The sequence below is a fragment of the Myotis daubentonii genome, chromosome 8, assembly GCF_963259705.1.
Source record: "Myotis daubentonii chromosome 8, mMyoDau2.1, whole genome shotgun sequence".
NCBI lineage: Eukaryota > Metazoa > Chordata > Mammalia > Chiroptera > Vespertilionidae > Myotis > Myotis daubentonii.
This window is the reverse complement of record NC_081847.1, coordinates 35,334,869-35,353,010: the sequence shown is the minus strand read 5'-3', so window position 1 is coordinate 35,353,010 and position 18,142 is coordinate 35,334,869.

Here is an 18,142-nt window from a genome sequence, read left to right as displayed (position 1 = left end):
GCATAACGTTTAGGAAACAGGTTCTGGGTGCAGCCTATCATGACCCTTATTGACTCACATTCAATGTTATCAATTCCTTTATTAACAGGAGGTTTCAGGCTGTTTAAAACACCATTCAGGTCTTCGCCAAGTGCGTGAATAATGCCCGCTGAGGTCCCAGAGACCAGGCCACACAAGAGAACAAATTTCCAAAGCTGAAACATCTTGTGCTGACACCTGGACATTCATAGGAGAAACAGGAGTGAGAATTACCCAGAGGGAAATGGAGTTTTCAATGAGCACCCCCCGTCTTTCACTTAACAGTCCTTTAAGATAGAGGTGGCTCTCTCCTGGTTCACAGCTGGGCAGCCCAGCTCAGAAAGCTAGAGCCACTTGCCCAGAAACACACAGCCAGTGAGTGGACAAGCTGCAATTTGAAAAGTCACACTTGACTACAAATTCATGACCTTTACAAAAAGGTTTTTGCCATATGCTGCCTTCTTTGCCTGGAACATCTGTCCTCTTCGTTGCATTTTTGACCTATTGACTCTCTGGCTTCAGAAAGACATCGTGTCCTCTATGGAGCCTCCTGTAGGCCCCTCTCGAGAGTCTAGGTTAGGGAGCTTCACCCCACCGTTTCTTCTGCATTCGTTCTCTGATCAGAGTCCTGGGTGCCAATTACCTGAGACCTGTCTGCCTCTATCGCCAGGTTGTGAACTCTTTAGAGGAGGAACGGTGACATTTCACTGTCGACGGCTCTGCCCCCAGTAAAACCCCTGTAGTCAGGACAGTTCAACGAATAACTCTTTGCTGAATAAAAGTATGAACAAATAAATGGGCACTATATCATGACCCTGCATTGCCCATCAGTTTGACACTTCTCTGAATATAATTTTCTATCTATCTATCTCTCTATCTTTCTCTTAATTTGCTATATTCAACATATTAGCTAATCCAAGCTGTCCTGGTCCTCTCTCTCTAGCGCCCAAAGCCTCTGAAGACCACCCTGTGGGGTGTGGTCAGAGGCGAGCCCACCACTCACGGGTTTGGAGGAGGATGATCGCGAATCCTTGTTCTCCGGCACGGTCTCCTGGATTCTTCTGGGTGGTGGTGGCCCTTATATTGGTAGCTGCAGAATGGGAGGCAGGGCATGGAAGCAAGTCCTGTTTCCGGGGCTTTCTGAGGAGATGCCAAAGAAAATAACAACCCCTGTTCAAGATGAGCAGAGAGACTTCCAACCCAAAGGCCACCCAGGATGCTGGGATTGAAATGTGTGGCAATGGGAGGACCTGCCAAGACTCAGGCCAGGCTGTCATGGTGTCTCCAGCTGCCAAGACGATGGCCTTTGTGAGTGGGGGGTAAGGTGAAGACCGAGAATAGACAAATTAGAGAATTCGCTGGTGGGGAATCTATAGTGATCATCAGCCTATTTCTGTCATCATTGGGAAACTGAGGCTCAGAGAGGGGAAGTAACCAGCCTGAGGTCACCCAACAAGACAAGGACAAAAATGAGACCAGAATTGTAGTCCACAGAAGGTCAGGGTCAGCAACCAGAAAGGCCATTCTACGCAATCCTCTGGTGCCCAAGTGCTTTCATGGTGGAGCCAGCCTCGGTTCAAATGTTTGCAATGATGGGGAGCTCACTACCTCTTAAGATTGCCTGTTCCATCTAGGTAGAGTTTCTCCTGAGAGTGAACAAAATCTGCCTCCCGTTACCCCCATGTGTGGGCAACAGTGAAGCCCAGAAAGGTTAAGCACCGTGCCTGAGGTGGCACAGCCAGTGTCAGGAGACACACACACCAGCCTCATCCCAGGAGCACTTGTTCCATCCACTCTACTCTCCATGCAGCAGCAGGTGTGTCACTCAGCTTAAACCCAAAGTCCTACCGTGCCCTACAGGAGCCTGTGTCATCTGATCACTGTCTGTCCAAATCATCTCCTACCTGTCCCTGCTGGCCCCCACCTCTCTTCCTTCTATTCCAGGAGATTCTGACCTCTTTCCTGCTTTGGGCTTTGCATAAGCCATTCTCTCTGCCCATGACTCTCCTCTCCAGCTGCTCCCAGCTCTTGATGTCACCTCTTCAGAACCTCCCTCACTGCCCACATGCGGTGGCTCCTCTCCATTATCGCCACCTCAGCTCCTTGATTGCTTCTTTCACAGGACATCACCACAATTTCATTTTTTAAAATATGTTTTTATTGATTTTTGAGCGAGATGAAGGGAGAGGGAGAGAGAAGCATCAATGAGAGAGAAATGTCCATGGGCTGCCTCCTGCAAGCTGCCTACTACCCGGGCATGTGCCCTGACCAGGAATCAAACCTGCGACCTCTTGTTCCATGGGACAACACTCAACCAACTGAGCCACACCACCCGGCCACAATTTGATTTTGTTAAAGAACTTGTTCATTGCCCTCAGCAAGTTGTGACCACCCTGTGCTCTGATGCTTTCCTCAAATCTGGGTTTCAAAGGCTCTGACCTGTCTCTAGAATGTCCTAAACCTTTCTCTGGGGCATCCTATAAAACCAGGCACTACCTGGGAAGGTGGCAAGATCCCATCACCTGAGATGCTCAGAAATTGGACGAGGTGACTACTCGCTCTTGAGGGACGAGGCCTGACTGTAAACCGTGATCCTAAATTTCCTTGGTCTATTGTTGAAAGACCATTGGTGCATTTTTTAGTTTATTCTACCTGAGTCTAGCTGCCCCCCATGGATATCTTTCCCTTGGGTTTCCTATCTCTTTCCTTTTCTCACCCTCCCCACCTCCCAAGACCCCAACTACGCCTGGCTGGCCGTGGTCTGGCTGCAGAGACTCGCGCTAGGTGCTGTTTCTCAGCATGAACCACACCTGGACCACAGCCAGCTTTCCCCATGACATTGGCCACCTTGCACGGCCAAGCTCTGAGGTGACAGTAACTTGTCTCCTGGGTGTGGGGCTAGGGCAGTGGTTCTCAACCTTCCTAATGCCGCGACCCTTTAATAGATTTTCTCATGTTGTGGTGACCCCCAATTTCATTGTTACAAATTGAACAGAATTAAAGCATAGTGATTAATCACAAAAACAATATGTAATTATATATGTGTTTTCCGATGGTCTCAGGCGACCCCTGCGAAAGGGTTGTTCGACCCCCAAAGGGGTCGCGACCCACAGGTTGAGAACCACTGGGCTAGGGGATGGCACAAAGGCAAGAGGGTGAGCAGAGGAGCCTGAACTCTCATATGCAGCTCACAGTTCCTGCTAAGAAGCCATATTCTCAGGGTCCCCACCCCTCTGCAGCTTCACGGCCCCAGCACACATGAGGACAGGACTTTGCCACACCCTTGAGGGCCCCTGTCTGCTAAAGCATTTGGGGGCCCCCAAGTCTGACCTACACTAGGCTACATCTCCCAAAGTGGGGAGAAACCATGCCCCCTTCTTCCCGCAGTCCTCCAGACCCTACTCCCAATAGTGTGTGTACAACTCTTAAATAAGCGTGTATATGCCTACACATATGTATGTGTGCATGTCCACACACATGCAACACACATGTGCATTCGTGCACATGTGCATGACAGTGCAAGGTAGACTCAGATGGAGATGCATCTGCTGCGTAAAGGAGCAGAACTTTTTACAGAATCATGGAGACCAGGTTGCCACTCTTCTGAAGGAAAGAGCTCACTACCAGCAAAGGTGGATTTGGGTCTCTCCAGATTGCTGGTTCTGTTTTGTTTTGTTTTTCTTTTCCCTCTTAGAGTCTTTAGACACAGTTATCTAAAGCCCGCTAGAGAACAAAGCCAATACTAAGGAAATGAGAAAATATATCATTTGCGTGCCTGTCTCTAGCTATGCCTGAAGTCGTATAGACCCCAGACTTTTCAGTTAAAATACATTTCTCTCCACACCCTCTTTTTTAATTTTTGCTCAGGCCCTTATGAATTGAATTCCTGCCGCTGAAACCCACAACAGTCCTTACTCATGCATTTGAACATTCACTTGGCCTCCTCCCTCCTGGTGGCTGCCGGAGAGCCACACACGACACGGGAAAGATCACAGACAGCAAAGCCAGAGGAGCACTGAGAGCTCTTCGTGTAACCTCCTTGCTGGGAAGTCTGGGGAGCCAGTGGCCCGGAGAAGGTGAAGGAATCATCCAAGGCCGCCCAGTGATCTCGAACCCCACTTCCTTTCCTCTTTTATTGCAAAGCTTGCAGTTTTGTTGGAATTTTTTACTGGTGGTAACCCTAAAAGAATTACACATCATTACTTAGGAAGCTTGTTTAAAAGCTTGAGCCCCATCCCTAGGTAATTTGGGTCAGGTGTTCCGGGAACCCAAGAGTGGCCTGTGTCCAGTTTCTCAGGATGGCTGACCAGAAAGGGGAATGACTGTACCACATGACTCAAAGGTGCCTTCTACCCTGGTTTCTATGAGCCGTGACCCCCACCCCAATCTCTGAACCCCAGCTCAGCCCAGGCATGACCCTCATAACCCTGCGGCTCACGTATACAGCACCTGGCAGTGCAGCCTGACGGTCCTGCAGAAGCTCGGAGCCATAAGAGCAGACTATTGACAATTGCCATTTATTTGGCACTTGCTGTGTACCAGGGTTTTTTTTTTCCTTCTACATCTGGTTTCATCCCCTCACAACCTTGCAAGGGTGTCACTGCCCCTCTTTTTCGAATGAGGAGCATAAGGCTTAGAGGAGAAGGACAACTTGCTCAAGGTCACGCAGACAGGAAAGGGCAGAGCTGGGAAGAAGACCTAAGTCTGTATCTTCTCAGGCTGAGAACGGCTGTTCCAGCTCATGCCTCCTGGGGGCAACAGCGAGTCGCATCCTTCTGCTCTTGGTGCCCAGCACCTGCCAGGCAGCTAGCTGCTGTGTCCCCGGCACTGGGCTTGGTGCTGTAGGTACACTTTCACCATTAGTCCTCACGACAAGCCTGGGAGGAGGTTTGGGGCCCATTTCCCAGTGGAGGAAACAGGTTCAGAGAGGGTAGGTGGCTTGCCCAGGCCTCACCAGGACAGGATCTGAGCATTTGGTTCCCCGGGGAAGGCGCTTCGGCCAAGGTCACACTGAGGCCAGCTGCTGGGGCAGAACAGACCTTGGGCTTGGATATCCTGTTTCTCCGTCAGCCTCTGCTGTTTGCGTTGGTTGTAACGCCTGGCGCATTGGCCCGTGTCAACCTGGAACCGGCCACAGGAAACTCAGCCACTTGGCAACAGATGCACTGGCAGAGAGCTCAGGGGCACCTTGTGGCTGTGCCCTCTGCTCATCCACCTGAAGCTCAGCAAGGACCAGGTGGGCCTGTTCTTCAGGCGAACGTGGCCAGGGCAAAGGATGAGATAGGTGGGGGCGCTAGCCTTCCTCACACTGACCATGGGTCCTCCATCAGAGCACAGAGCAGGGAGGAGGCGGCAGCTCATGTCCCTACGCCTGGGCTGGGACCTGGAGAGCCCAGGCCAGTAGAGTCTTGCTGGGTGGCCTTGGAACAGTCACCAATCCCTCTTCCCTGGGTGCCTGGCATCCAGTTCCACAAATACCTGAGGCCCCTCTTCCTCCAGGCGTGAGGAAGAGACCCGAGGGCTGTGCTGAAATCTGTTTTCCCACCCCGGGAACACAGTCCAGGGAGCTGAGTGTCATGTGGTGACCTTAGACCTAGTGTTGGCCCCAGGCCTCAGTTGCTCCATCTGTAAAATGGGGTAAACACCCCTGTGCCTGGATCCCGGTGCCAAAATGCAAGTCAAAAGGGTGCCGAGGCGGCTCTCAGGATGTTGGTCAGAGCCTGGCTCTGGGGTGGGTTGGAATCCTCTCTCCACCTGTTGTTGACTGTATAATCCAGCCGTGGGCAAACTACGGCCCGCGGGCCGGATCCGGTCCATTTGAAATGAATAAAACTAAAAAAAAAAGACCGTACCCTTTTATGTAATGATGTTTACTTTGAATTTATATTAGTTCACACAAACACTCCATCCATGCTTTTGTTCCGGCCCTCCGGTCCAGTTTAAGAACCCATTGTGGCCCTCAAGTCAAAAAGTTTGCCCACCCCTGGTATAATCTCTTGGAGGCATGCCATCTCACCTACCCTCAGGTTCCTTACCTGTGAAATGGGACAAGCAACCCGACTTACCTCCCAGGTGTGCTGTGAGGATGAGGTGGGATAATGCGTGTGGCAGGGTTAGCACCTGGTAGTCCCTTGATACATGATAACATGACGACGATGATGATTATAATTATTCTTGATTTCTGGTCACTTCGCTTCTCTCCACCTCCATTTTCCCATCAAAATGTGAAGATTAAATGAGACAGAGCACCCCATATGCTTAGTGCTCAATTAAGGCCAACATGGCAGGTGCAGGTCCTTATCGAGCCCAATTTCCCCCTCTGGGCCACGTCTGGAAGTCTGAGAACTGTGGTGTCAAGGGTGACTATGATTAATTACAGGGACTGACTGCATGGACCGTTGTGCTGAGGAGCCCGTGGAGGCCGCTGCTGGGCTTGGAGGGGATGATTGATTAGTGATGTCTGCCCCGGGTGCAGGACGGGAGCGTGGAGCACCACATGTTGCTGGTCCTGGACAAGGTGATGTCTGAAGGCCCCAGTGTGGCGGTTCATGGACTGCGGGACGCTGGTCCAAGGCAGTAAAGAAGGAGACCCCGATCTGGATTCCGGTCCAGCTCTGCTAATCACCTGCTTTGTGACTCTGAGCCGGACGCTGTTGTCACAAAATGAAGGGAGCACACAGAACAGAAGTTCCCTCCCAGACAGCGGACCCCGTGGGGCCCTGAGCATCGGTAATGAGCGTCTGGGGCTTCTTGCCACATTCCCACCAGCCTGAGGGCCCCATGCTCTGGCCTGGGCAGGAATCCCACCAGCTCCTGGGCATGACCCCTCTCTGAGGCCACGAGGGCTGGGGCCACAGAGCATCGCCCAGCGTCCAGCACACAGCACACAGCACGCACTCAATACGTTTTTATTACAGCCTGCGGAAGCATTTTTAACGGACCCACTTTTTTAATCCGTGCATTTTATAAGCCTGGTCTTGGAGTGAGCCTTGGCTGTGTGTCCCAGTCTTTCCCTTTGTCAGCTATGCGACAGCAAGCAAGTGCCTAACCTCGTTTTTGTGGGTTTCTTTTTTTGTTTTTGTTTTGTTTGTTTTTTTAATCATAAAATGAGAATAGAATGGTTTCTACCTCAGAAGAGCTGCAGTGGGAATTAAACGAGAACGCATCAGGTCTGCGTGGTGGCTGAGAGGGTGGGCTTCTCCTCCCTGCTGTGCGGCCTTGGGTATCCCCGGCCTCGCGGAGCCTGGTGCTTCTCTGCTCTGGGCGTTAACGCCAGGCCCAACGCTCCTCCAGTTCGCTGTCCGCGTCCAGCACAAAGAGGGGCTGTGTCAGTGCCCCTTCCCACCCACACCCTCCAAAGCAGGGGTGTGGGGGGACATGGGAAGGGTCCCTGGTGGTGGTGGAGGCCGGTGCTCTCAGAGCCCCTGGAGGCGTCACCCCGGGAGGAGAAGCAGCGACAGCGCTGCGCGTCCAGCCCTGTGCCTCTCCGGGCAGAGGCAGTCTCCTTGAGCAGAAGGCATTTGCCTTTCAGGAACAAAGGCCCCAGTCATGAGGATCGTGGGATGAATTTCTCATTGAAAATCTCCAGCGAGGCATTAAGCACCAGCTATCCGGGGCCTGAGACATACTAATCTCGGCGTGACACCCCAGTGCGACCACTAATCCCCTCCGTGGAGGCTTCCTGGTCCCACTGACGCAACCCTTAAGCTCTGAGCTGGCATCTTTTCCCAAACATGGCTCGGCTCCTGGTGAGAAAGGTCCTGAAGGTCACCCTGCCGCCTGAGACCAGAGAAGGCGAGGGTGGCACAGAGGTGGAGGGGGCTAATGGAGGCTCCGTCCAAGGCTCCCCTGCCCCTCCTCCTTCCCCATCCGATGACAGACCTATCGATGTGCACTCCTTCCCAGCCATCACATGAAATGTCTTTATTTTTACTATGAAAAGGCTGAAAGGGTTGTCACTTCGTTTTTGAAATCAGGCAGGCACCAGTAATTCATCCACTTTACAACAGGCCCCGGTTTCTCGCCATTGAACTGCCTACTCAGGAATTCTTGGCAAATAAGAACGATCAAAGTAACAGAAGGTTTCCAACATCCTGTCACTTTATGCCTGCTTTATCACAATCAATAAAGCTGTCATAACATTCCAGCGTGGAGACATTTCATTAGACGTGCAGCAACTCGGGGCGTTGCTGCTTTCTTTACTGATGTGGAGGTAACACACTTTGCGTTTCAGCTCTCAAATATTTTCCGAAACCCTGGGCTCTGGAACATCTACGGGGTTAAGCAGCTCCCCCACATCTTGGCCCTAGAAAATGAGGACTGACTGGTGGACAGGGAGCCTTGCCTCTCCCCACCCCTAGCTGGGGCCTCCTCCTCCTCTCCTTTCTCCCAAGCAGTTTGCCCAAGTTTCCCAGAAAATAGTCACCACGGTTGAAAGATCTGCTGCTCCCCCGAGTCCTCTGAAGTCCGGGCAGCCTATGCTTTTTCACCTTGGGTCGCCCAGAGCTGGCTCAGGGGCTGGTCTGGAGTGGGAATCAAATGATGTTTGTGGGAAGACAGAAGGGAGAGCGGATGGGAAGAAGGAAGGAAGCGAGGGAGAAAGGATGAGTGGGGAGAGATCCACTCGCCACCATTCTCAGCCTTTCTGGCTCCCTTGGACCCGCCCCAGGCCTCCTCTCCGGCCTCCAGGACCTGCTCTGTATCAGTCCCTCCAGGTTCCCAGAGCCAGGCCTGAGATCACACCCCACAAATCTCCCCATCTTTGTGCCTCTTTTTAAAAAACCTCTAAAAAAATTTTCAATTAGTTTACATTCAACATTATTTAGTTTCAGGTGTACAGCATATTGGCCACACAATCATACACTCCACAAGTGTGCCCCCCAACACCCACCTGGCACCATACAATATTGACTACTAGGGGCCCAGTGCACAAATTCGTGTACCTTGAAAGGAACTGTGGGCTGTGAGGCTGCGGTGGGCACATGGGTGAGACTTGACACATCCTCCACGCCCCTGCCCGGCCCTTCCCGCTGCGACCCCATCCCCTGTCTGCCGGTAGCTCCCACTCTTGCTGCTGCTCCCACATGCTGATGCATGGAGCGATTGGGGCTAGAGCCAGCAACGGGTGCGAGCAGTGGCTGCTGCCCCGATCACCCCTCAGGAGCAGAGGAGGTGGAGAAGCCCTGAGATGCGATCGGGGTCAGCAGCCACCGCTCGCACCCGCTGATGGCGCTGAGTGATTGGCCCCACGGTGTGCGGGAGCAAAGAATTTTCAGTAACCACCAGAGGCTTGCCCCACCTTGGTCTGGCGACCCTGCTCACCTGCTCCACCATCCCGCCGTGGCTGATGCCCGCCATGTTCTGTGTGCGCCCCCTGGTAGTCAGGGCACATCATAGCAACTGGTTGTTCAGTTGTTCCACTGTTCAGTCTATTTGCATATTAGAGTTTTATATATATAGATATTCCCTATGCTGTACTTTACATCTCCATGACTATTTCATAACAACCAATCTGTACTTCTCAATCCCTTCAACTTTTTCACTCAGTTGTCCAACCTCCCTCTCCTCTGGCAACCGTTAGTCTCTTCTTTGTATCTATGAGTCTGTTTCTGTTTTGTTTGTTTATATCGATCTATGGATTCCACATATAAGTGAGATCACATGGTATTTGTCTTTCTCTGTCTGACTTATTTCACTTAGCATAATACCCTCTAGGTCCATCCATGCTGTGGCAAATGGTAAGATTTCATTCTTATTATTCCACTAGAGGCCCAATGCACAAAGATTCGTGCAAGAATGGGCCTTCCTTCCCGTGGCTGCTGGCACCACCTTCGCTCTGGCCAGAGCCGCCTTTACGCCTTCCCACACTGCCCAAAGGCCCAGAATGGCTGGGGTGGTGCAGCACGCCTGTGTCATTGCCCTGGTGACAACACAAGTATCCCGCCCCCCTCCGCTCGGCGCCTGTGTATGCAAATTAACCCACCATCTTTGTTGGGTTAATTTGCATACTCACTCCTGATTGTCTGGTGGGTGTCGCGAAGGTATGGTCGATTTGCATCTTTCTCTTTTATTAGTGTAGATTGTAATTAATATTCCATTGTGTAAATGTACCACAGCTTTTTTATCCACTCATCTATAGATGGCACTCAGGTTGCTTCCATAGCTTGGCTATTGTAAATAACACTGCCATGAATGTAGGGCTGCATATAGTCTTTCAAATTAGTGTTTGGGGTTTCTTCAGATATATACCCAGAAGTGGAATCACTGGGTCATAAGGCAGTTGTTATTTTTTTAATTTTTTGAGGAAACTTCATGCTGTTTTCCACAGTGGCTACACCAGTCCTTCAGGGCACCTCTTCTAGGAACCCCTCCTTGACTCGCCAGTTGGTCCTGCTCACTTTCTGCCTTGTGGGTTTTGAACAGGTCTCTTCCTTGCTTATACACACACACACACACACACACACACACACACACATGTCAACTCTGGGAGGCCAATTTCTGTCTGGGATTTGTCTCTTGTTTCCCTCTATGGCCAATACAGATTGAGCTGAAATGTATTTGTCACTTGCATCTGTCAGGAGTATCTGAGTTGCTTGTGATGGAAAACACAACCCAATCTGACTTAAGTGTGAAAGGGAGTGTCATTGCCTCATGCAACTCAAAGGTCCGTGGTTTGAGCAGGCTACGCTTCTTTCTGTGACCTGGCTCTACTTTCTTCATCAGTTTCACTCTCAAACTGATTCCCAAAAGGGGTGGCAGATGGTCCCCAGCAGCTCCAGGCCCACACTCTCTTAATAACCCAGCAGGAATTGCTTATCTCTTTCCCAATCATCTCTTCCAAAGGCTATGGCTGTGCCCTGGGCCTGGCTGGGGTTGCATGCTGAGCTCCAAACCAATCAGTGGCCAGGGTGAAGGATACACCAAGTGCCCAATATGAAAACAATGTGGTGCAGTGGCTGGCGGGGCAGCAGGGCAGGCAGGGGAGCACAGCCTAGGGAAGAACTGGCTTCAAGAACGAGGAAGTGGTGCCTGGGCCAAGGTCGAGAAAGATGAGGCCGATGAGGGTCTATTGGTTTCCTGCAGGTGGGGGTCACTGAGGACCTGGTGAGGCCTGAGTTGTGGGGTGACACCTGGAAAGTAGGTGGATGGAGGACTGGACTTGTCCAGAACAAGCACGCTGCTCAAACCCATGGACCAGTAGTATCAGTGTCTGCAGGGGGCCTGTTGGAAATGCAGACTCCCAGGCCCTGGCCCCGACCACTGGCACCAAAGCCTGCATTTAAATAACAGCTCTAGGTGGTTCTTGCTCGAGTTCAAGGTTGAAAGCACAGCTCTGGGGAACCTGACTGTGAAGGGGAAGAGGGGGGAGAAGGGCTCTGGTGGGAGTGTAGCCTCAAGGGAGAAACCTTGATTCTTCCTAAGGAGGAGAGGCCGGAGCATGAAAAGTTGTGCTTTCTTAACAATAAAAAAATTCACCTTCTGCTCACAATGTGAAGCTTCATGAGTATTTAGCAGGGCACTAGTTCAGATTTGCATAAATCAGATTCGCATCAAATGTGACCTGAACGTAGTTGTTGCCTGAGGAACAAACATCGAGGTGGATGTTTCTTGAACGCCTCCCACTGCGGAACCCTTGGCAGCTGGAGGCTTCCCCGGGGTCGTTTGTTGCTGCACCAAGGGCAGCAGGTGCTGTGGGGCCCCCAGAGACTTCGGGGCGAATGCCCAAGTTTGCTCCACTCCCCTCTGCTCTCCTTTCTTTGTCCCCCCAGCTGGCTCCGTGTGGCTCTCCTCCAGGCCCACAGGGACCCTCCGATGGTTCTGGCAAAAGGAGGTTGAAAAAAGGAATGTTGTCATATATGTCACCAGGCCAGACGGCCCTGTGAGCCACCACAGTCAGAGTGTCCTCAGGCCATGGCCCACGTCGCGTGAGGGAGGCCTGGAGCGCCCTGAGCTCTGGGGTTGCTTTATGCAGGGTGTGGGGAGATCCTCCCACCGCGGGTTCCCCGGGCCCCAGCCCTGGCACCTCCAGGATGGGGTCTCTTGTCTGTCACACTGAGTCCTCTCCACGCCCCCCTGCCCCCCGGCCACAGGCAGAGCCATAGAGCCAAGAGGTGGTGAAGGCGCCATCCATGCATCCCAACCCCTATGGTACCCATGGGAAACTGAGGCCAGAGCAGCACCAGGGTTGGGGGTGGGGGCTCAGCAAGGATACGGCAGGGCAGCTGTAGGCCAGGACAAAAACTTAAGGCTCTCTCATCTCTGAGGCTCTGGACATCACCCGCCTCTTGCTCTGAGCCAGAAGACCTGGGTTTGAATTTCACTCTGCCCCCTTCTAGCTGTGTGGAGATGAGCCAGGCACCTCTCTGAGCCTCAGTTTCCTCTCTGGAAAACAGGAATAATAGCAGCCACCTCCTAGGGTGGTTGTGAGGACCACATGTATTACAGTCCCATTTCCACATGGGGAGACTGAGGCACAGAGAGTTCAGTATCCTAGCAGGCCGAAGAACTGGGGTTTGAACCCAATTCTGACTCCCCGGCCACACCTTTAGCCAGATCACTTCTCTGAGTCTGTTTCCTCATACTTAAAATGAAGGTAATGAAGGGTGGCTCGAAAAATTAAATGAGATCCTGAAGGCCACGTGCCCGCACAATGCCTGGCATAAAAAAATACTGCTGTAACAAGTACCTTCAGATCAAGTGTAAAAAACATGGATTAGCAGGGTCATGGCTCTACCATGTGGTAAAGTGTGGGAACTGCACCTCCATCCCCTACCCTGGAGAGGGCTCCATCTTCTCAGCTTTGAGCATGTCCAAACCCAAGCTCGAATGAAGGGACTATTTGGCGGGATAGGAGATCATTGATGAGTAAATCAAGGTGACAGCCCCTCGATATGGGGTCATAAAGTCCTGCAGTGACTCTCTGGGGTTTAAACATCCTCACCCTAGTCCTGGCAGTGGTCCCATGTTGATCCTACAGATGGGAGGGTCACTGGGTCCCTGCAACTGAAAGCAAAGAGAAACAGAACATGCGGCCGTGAGAAACACCTGTAGTGGCCACGATTTTTCCAGAGGGCCCTCTGGCCTCTGGCCTGGTCCCCTCCGTTTCTCTAACACTCACCATTGAGGGAAAGGTCTGTAGAGACCGTGCATATTTTACAGATGGGAGAACAGAGTTCCAGAGAGGATGGGGCTGGGATAAGGTCACCCAGAGAGCTGGCAGCAGAACTGAGGTTTGAAACCAGGTCTCAGGATGCCCAAGCCAGGGTTCTTTTTTGCCATCTTCTCCGACTTTCACCATACTAGGTGTACCGGTTAATAATGCGGATTTTTTTCAATAAATGGAGCTACACATATGTTGCTATATATGTGATTTGATATGTGTGCTATTTTGTTGTATTGACAACAAGCTTCAAAACTTCATATGTCAAATTTTCTGAAGGTGTTAACATCATAGATATTTTTACACTTAAAAATGTCGAATTTCGTGCCAAAAAAAATGAGCATTTGCAGGAAGTTTTAATTCATTACTTTATTTTGAAGAAAAGTGCTGCTGAAAGTTATCGTATACTTCGGGAAGCTTATGGTGAACATGCTCCATCTCAAGATACTTGTGAACGCTGGTTTAAATGCTTTAAAAGTGATGATTTCGATGTGAAAGACAAAGAAAGTCCAGGTCAACCAAAAAAGTTTGAAGACCAATAATTCCAAGCATTATTGGATGAAGATGGGTGTCAAACTCAAAAACAACTTGCAGAAATATTAAACGTTGCTCAGCAAACAATTTCTGATGGTTTACAAGCAATGGGAAAGATTTTAAAGGAAGGAAAATGGTGCCACATCAACTGAACTAAAGACAAATGGAAAACCAAAAAGTCATCAGTAAAATGTTGCTTCAATGGCACAAAAGAAAGTCTTTTTTGCATCAAATGTGACTGGCAATGAAAAGTGGATTTATTTTGAGAATCCCAAATGCACAAAATCATGGGTTGATCCAGGTCAACCATCAACATCGACTGCAAGGCCAAATCACTTCGGAAAGAAGACAATACTCTGCATTTGATGGGATCAGGAAGGTGTGGTATATTATGTGCTTCTAAAATCAGGTGAAACCGTTAATACTGATCATTACCGATAACAAATAATCAATTTGAACCACTTTGATCATGAAATGACCAGAATGTGCCAGAAGACACGGCAAAGTAATTTTGCTTCATGATGACGCACCGTCACACACTTCAAAACCAGTTAAAGACACATTAAAAGATCTTGCCTGGGAAGTATTAACACACCCGCCGCATTCACCAGACCTTGCTCCTTCAGATTACCACTTGTTCCGATCGATGGCACACGCACTTTCTGAGCAGCACTTCAAAACACATGAAGAAGTGGAAAATTGGGTCTCTTAACAGTCTGCCACAAAACAAGAAAAGTTCTATTGGGACGGTATCCACAAATTACCTGAAAGATGGGGGAAATGTGCAGCTAGCGATGGACATTACTTTGAATAAAGCACTTTTGGTGCTTCTCTTGAAATTATTGTGTTTTCTTTGATTACAAAATCCGCATTTTTAACCGAATTCGCCCTTTACCGGTTAGAAATGCGGATCGCCTGGACTCCCACTGTAGCAGTGATCACCATGGAGTGGGCTCTCTCAGGGACCCCACGGGCACACTGGTCACGTGGAGCTGGCTGCCAGGAGCTCAGCCTTCGTACGTCGGGGGCTCTCCTGGCTCCGGGACTTTATCCCTGCTTCCAGGACCCTTGAGAACGGACTATGTAACCCTGAAGGGGGGGTGGGATCGGGAGACACTGGGGGTGCGTATGAGAAGGGAAAAAACACTTACTTTTAATCAGCCAAGTAATGAAAGGAAATGTTTGTCCTGGGAAAAATCAGAAAGAGATGGGGACAATAGTTGGCAAACGGGCAACACTGTTCTGGGACCCAGGAGCCCGGCTTCTCCCCTGGTCTCCACCATCCCTTTCTACGTGGCTTAAGCAAACCACTCAGTTCTGTGCGCTCCAGTGTCTTTGTTTATAAAACGTGTATGTTTGCTGGCCCGGCCTCTCCCGGGTGTGGCACCAGGACATGGCCCTGGGACACGTTGCGAATAGTACCTCCCTCGGCACGTGTAGTCCTGGGCGCCTGCATGTCACATGCTGCCGTGGGGGCTCTGTGCCCTCTGGGCTCTGCATTGGAAGAGCTTTGATGTGGCCTCGAGTGACCTGGTCCTGACCCTGCAGTACTGTCCAGGCACGTGGCCCTGGGCTAGTCCCTTTGCCTCCATTGGCCTCAGTTTCCCCATTTTTAAACAGAAAAGGTTATCCTTAACGATCTGCAAGGGGGTGAGGGGCTTTGAGGGTGACTGTGTCCTTGAGTCACAGACACTGACTCTCCTCCAGAATCTTGTGCAAAATGGAAAGTTTGCTCCTTTGAGAGCCTGTGTCCAGGCAGAGAGCCCCACACGTGGCAGGAAGAAGGCAGCAGCTGGGAGCTGGGGTGGCCCTGGTGCCTGAGCTCAGACCTCAGGGATTGGGGGTGGGGAGCGTCAGGGGTCCAGGCCTCCGACTGGGTGGGCACCCTCTTCACACAGGGAGGTGCTGGGAGGATGAAGCGGCAGTGAAGGCCTATCTCAGTGTCTCCTCTCGTCCTCCAAGGCCTTGGCACCAGCCCATCCCACTGTGGCCTGCCTTGTCCACCTCGGCACATCTGACACCAGCATCAGGTTCATCTCCTCCTCGAGAACCTTTCATAGCTCCCCACTGCCTGCAGGAGAAAGTCTAAACCCTTCAGCCAGTCTTCAAGACGCCCATGTCCTGCGGCTCAACTGTTCTAACCAGAACAGTCCTTTCTCTTCCCCCAAGCCTTTGGGCTTTCTGCCTTCTGTGCCTCTACTCACTGTGGTAAGCAAAAGAGGGAAGGTTCTAAAGTCAAACTCAGGCCAGTTCCTCCATTTAGTTGCTGTGTGAACTTGGCAAGTCACTTAACCTCTCTGAGCCTCACCTCCTCATCTGTGAAGTGAGGATAATGTCCTTTAACCCCCAGAATGGTTGCGGGATTTCACAAGATAGTGGGTGACACTTCCTAGGCATTTAGCACATGGTGTCTGCTTCCTGTCCATCTTCCTCTCTCTGTCAAACCTGATGTGCAGTCGTGGGTTTCAGCTCCGAAGGTCACTTCTCCCCATCATGCTCCCCAACCAAAAGACCTGCCCAATAACGCCAGGAGGCACAAGGGGCTGGGGGAGGCGGGGGTCCAGCCTTCTCCAAGATTCCCAACTGGCTTTGAGAAGACTATGGTCAGAAGCACTGGGATGAACAGAGCAGAAAAGGACTTGGGAAGTTCACACTCAAAGAAGAGGCTCTCTCGGGCTGGGGTGGCCCTGTGACAGGGGCTGAGGGCACCCTTGGGGCAGGAATACTCCTGCAGTTGGAGCACGTGGAGTGTGGGAGCCACAGGCTGGGGAGTGGGGCCCATCATGCGATTGGGTCACTGCTTTCCAGATGACATCATCATTCTGTGATCAAACCTCCCAGGAGACCCCCCAAATGGGTGTCACACCAAAAGGGCCGCTGGGATAGAGAGATGACCAACACCACCAGGCTAAGCCAATATGCAGAAAAGTGTGTGGGGGGGTCTCTCTCTCTCTCTCTCTCTCTCTCTCTCTCTCTCTCTCTCCCCCCCCCCGCAGCCTTCCTCTCATCTGTCAACTGTTTGTTACCCCCTCCCCCATAAGACCACCCCCCCACCCCCGCCATGGCTAGAACAGTACTCTTTATAGTAGTCAACCTGCAACTGAGAGTTTGGATGTGGGCTGAAGGCTGGGTGGTGAAGCTAGGCGGGGTGAAGTGAATGTCAGAGGCGGCAGCCACGCACAGGGCTCCATGACATTTTGACAAGACGGATGAAGTAGGCATTTTGATGGAGCTGGAAGGGCCTTTGACTAAATGAGCGTAACAGAGGTGACACTGCGTGACTTCCAAAGCCAGATCATCACAGGCCCCGCAGCGGCTTCCATTGTGCACCCTTGGGTGCTAACGTTTGGACGCCAGCACGTGTAGGTGTTCTGGCTGACATCACCAGCCGCCACCACCACCCACCAGCGGATGAGTGAGGAGGCCTCCACATGGGTCCCCTGACAGCAAGTCCCCAATTGTGCTTCCCAGTGAGGCCCAGGGCATCATGGAGCAGAAGAAAGCTGTCTTGACCCCCAGAATCTGGGAGGAAATGAAAATTGTGGCTTATGACACTCAATTTTGAGGTTAAGATTTGTTCCTCGGGATTGGTAGCAGAAACATCAACTCAGTGAGGTCTTGGGGGCTTCTAGAGTGTTTTTATGTCAGCTACAACTGAAGTGGGACAGTCATGGAGTTCCGTGAGACGTCCCATTGCATGTCCTGCCGTGAAATCTGCTGCCACCTGTGCTTCCAGGACCCCCTCACTCACACTCCGACCCGGGAGCCCTGCAATCCTGAGGCGCATCCTTGGTTTATCAGTGAAACTTCAGTATCATCCACACCTGGTGGAGATGCTTAGTAGAGGCTCTTCTCCCTCTTAAACTTAAAGCAACCATCCATTTCTGTCACTGTTGCCTGAGAATGCAGTGATGGTGCAAGGCCAGAACGAGCAGCACAAGCCCCACAGGCCTCAGGCCTGTCTTACTACCCATCACTCCCCCAGAAGTCCAGGCATCCTAGACTTCCTGTGGCCATTTGGACCCTCAACCCCATGCTACTCTGCCCAAGTTCTAATTAACCCAACTCTGTCTTTTCCTCCTTCTCAATTCTTCCAAGTCCTTCTACTTTCTCACTTTGAAAGAATACCCTAGATGTCCTTTGACTTTTAAGAAACCATAACCAATGGAAAATGAAATGAAGTATTTATAATCCAAAAATTTCCCCAAGAGTTAAAAAAAAATTCTTCCAAAAATTGAATAGCAGAAAGAAAATTAAACGTGTTGAAGGATGTGGGTGTGTCTCAGCGGCGGAGGAAGGAGTGTGAGGAACCCCTCCCCCAGCAGAGGACCGGGAAGTAGATGGGGCTGGCCAAGGGGGTGGGGCAGACCCTGCAGGGCTTGGTGGGCAGTGGTGAGGGTCTGGGTCTTGCTGTGGGTGCCATGAAAACAC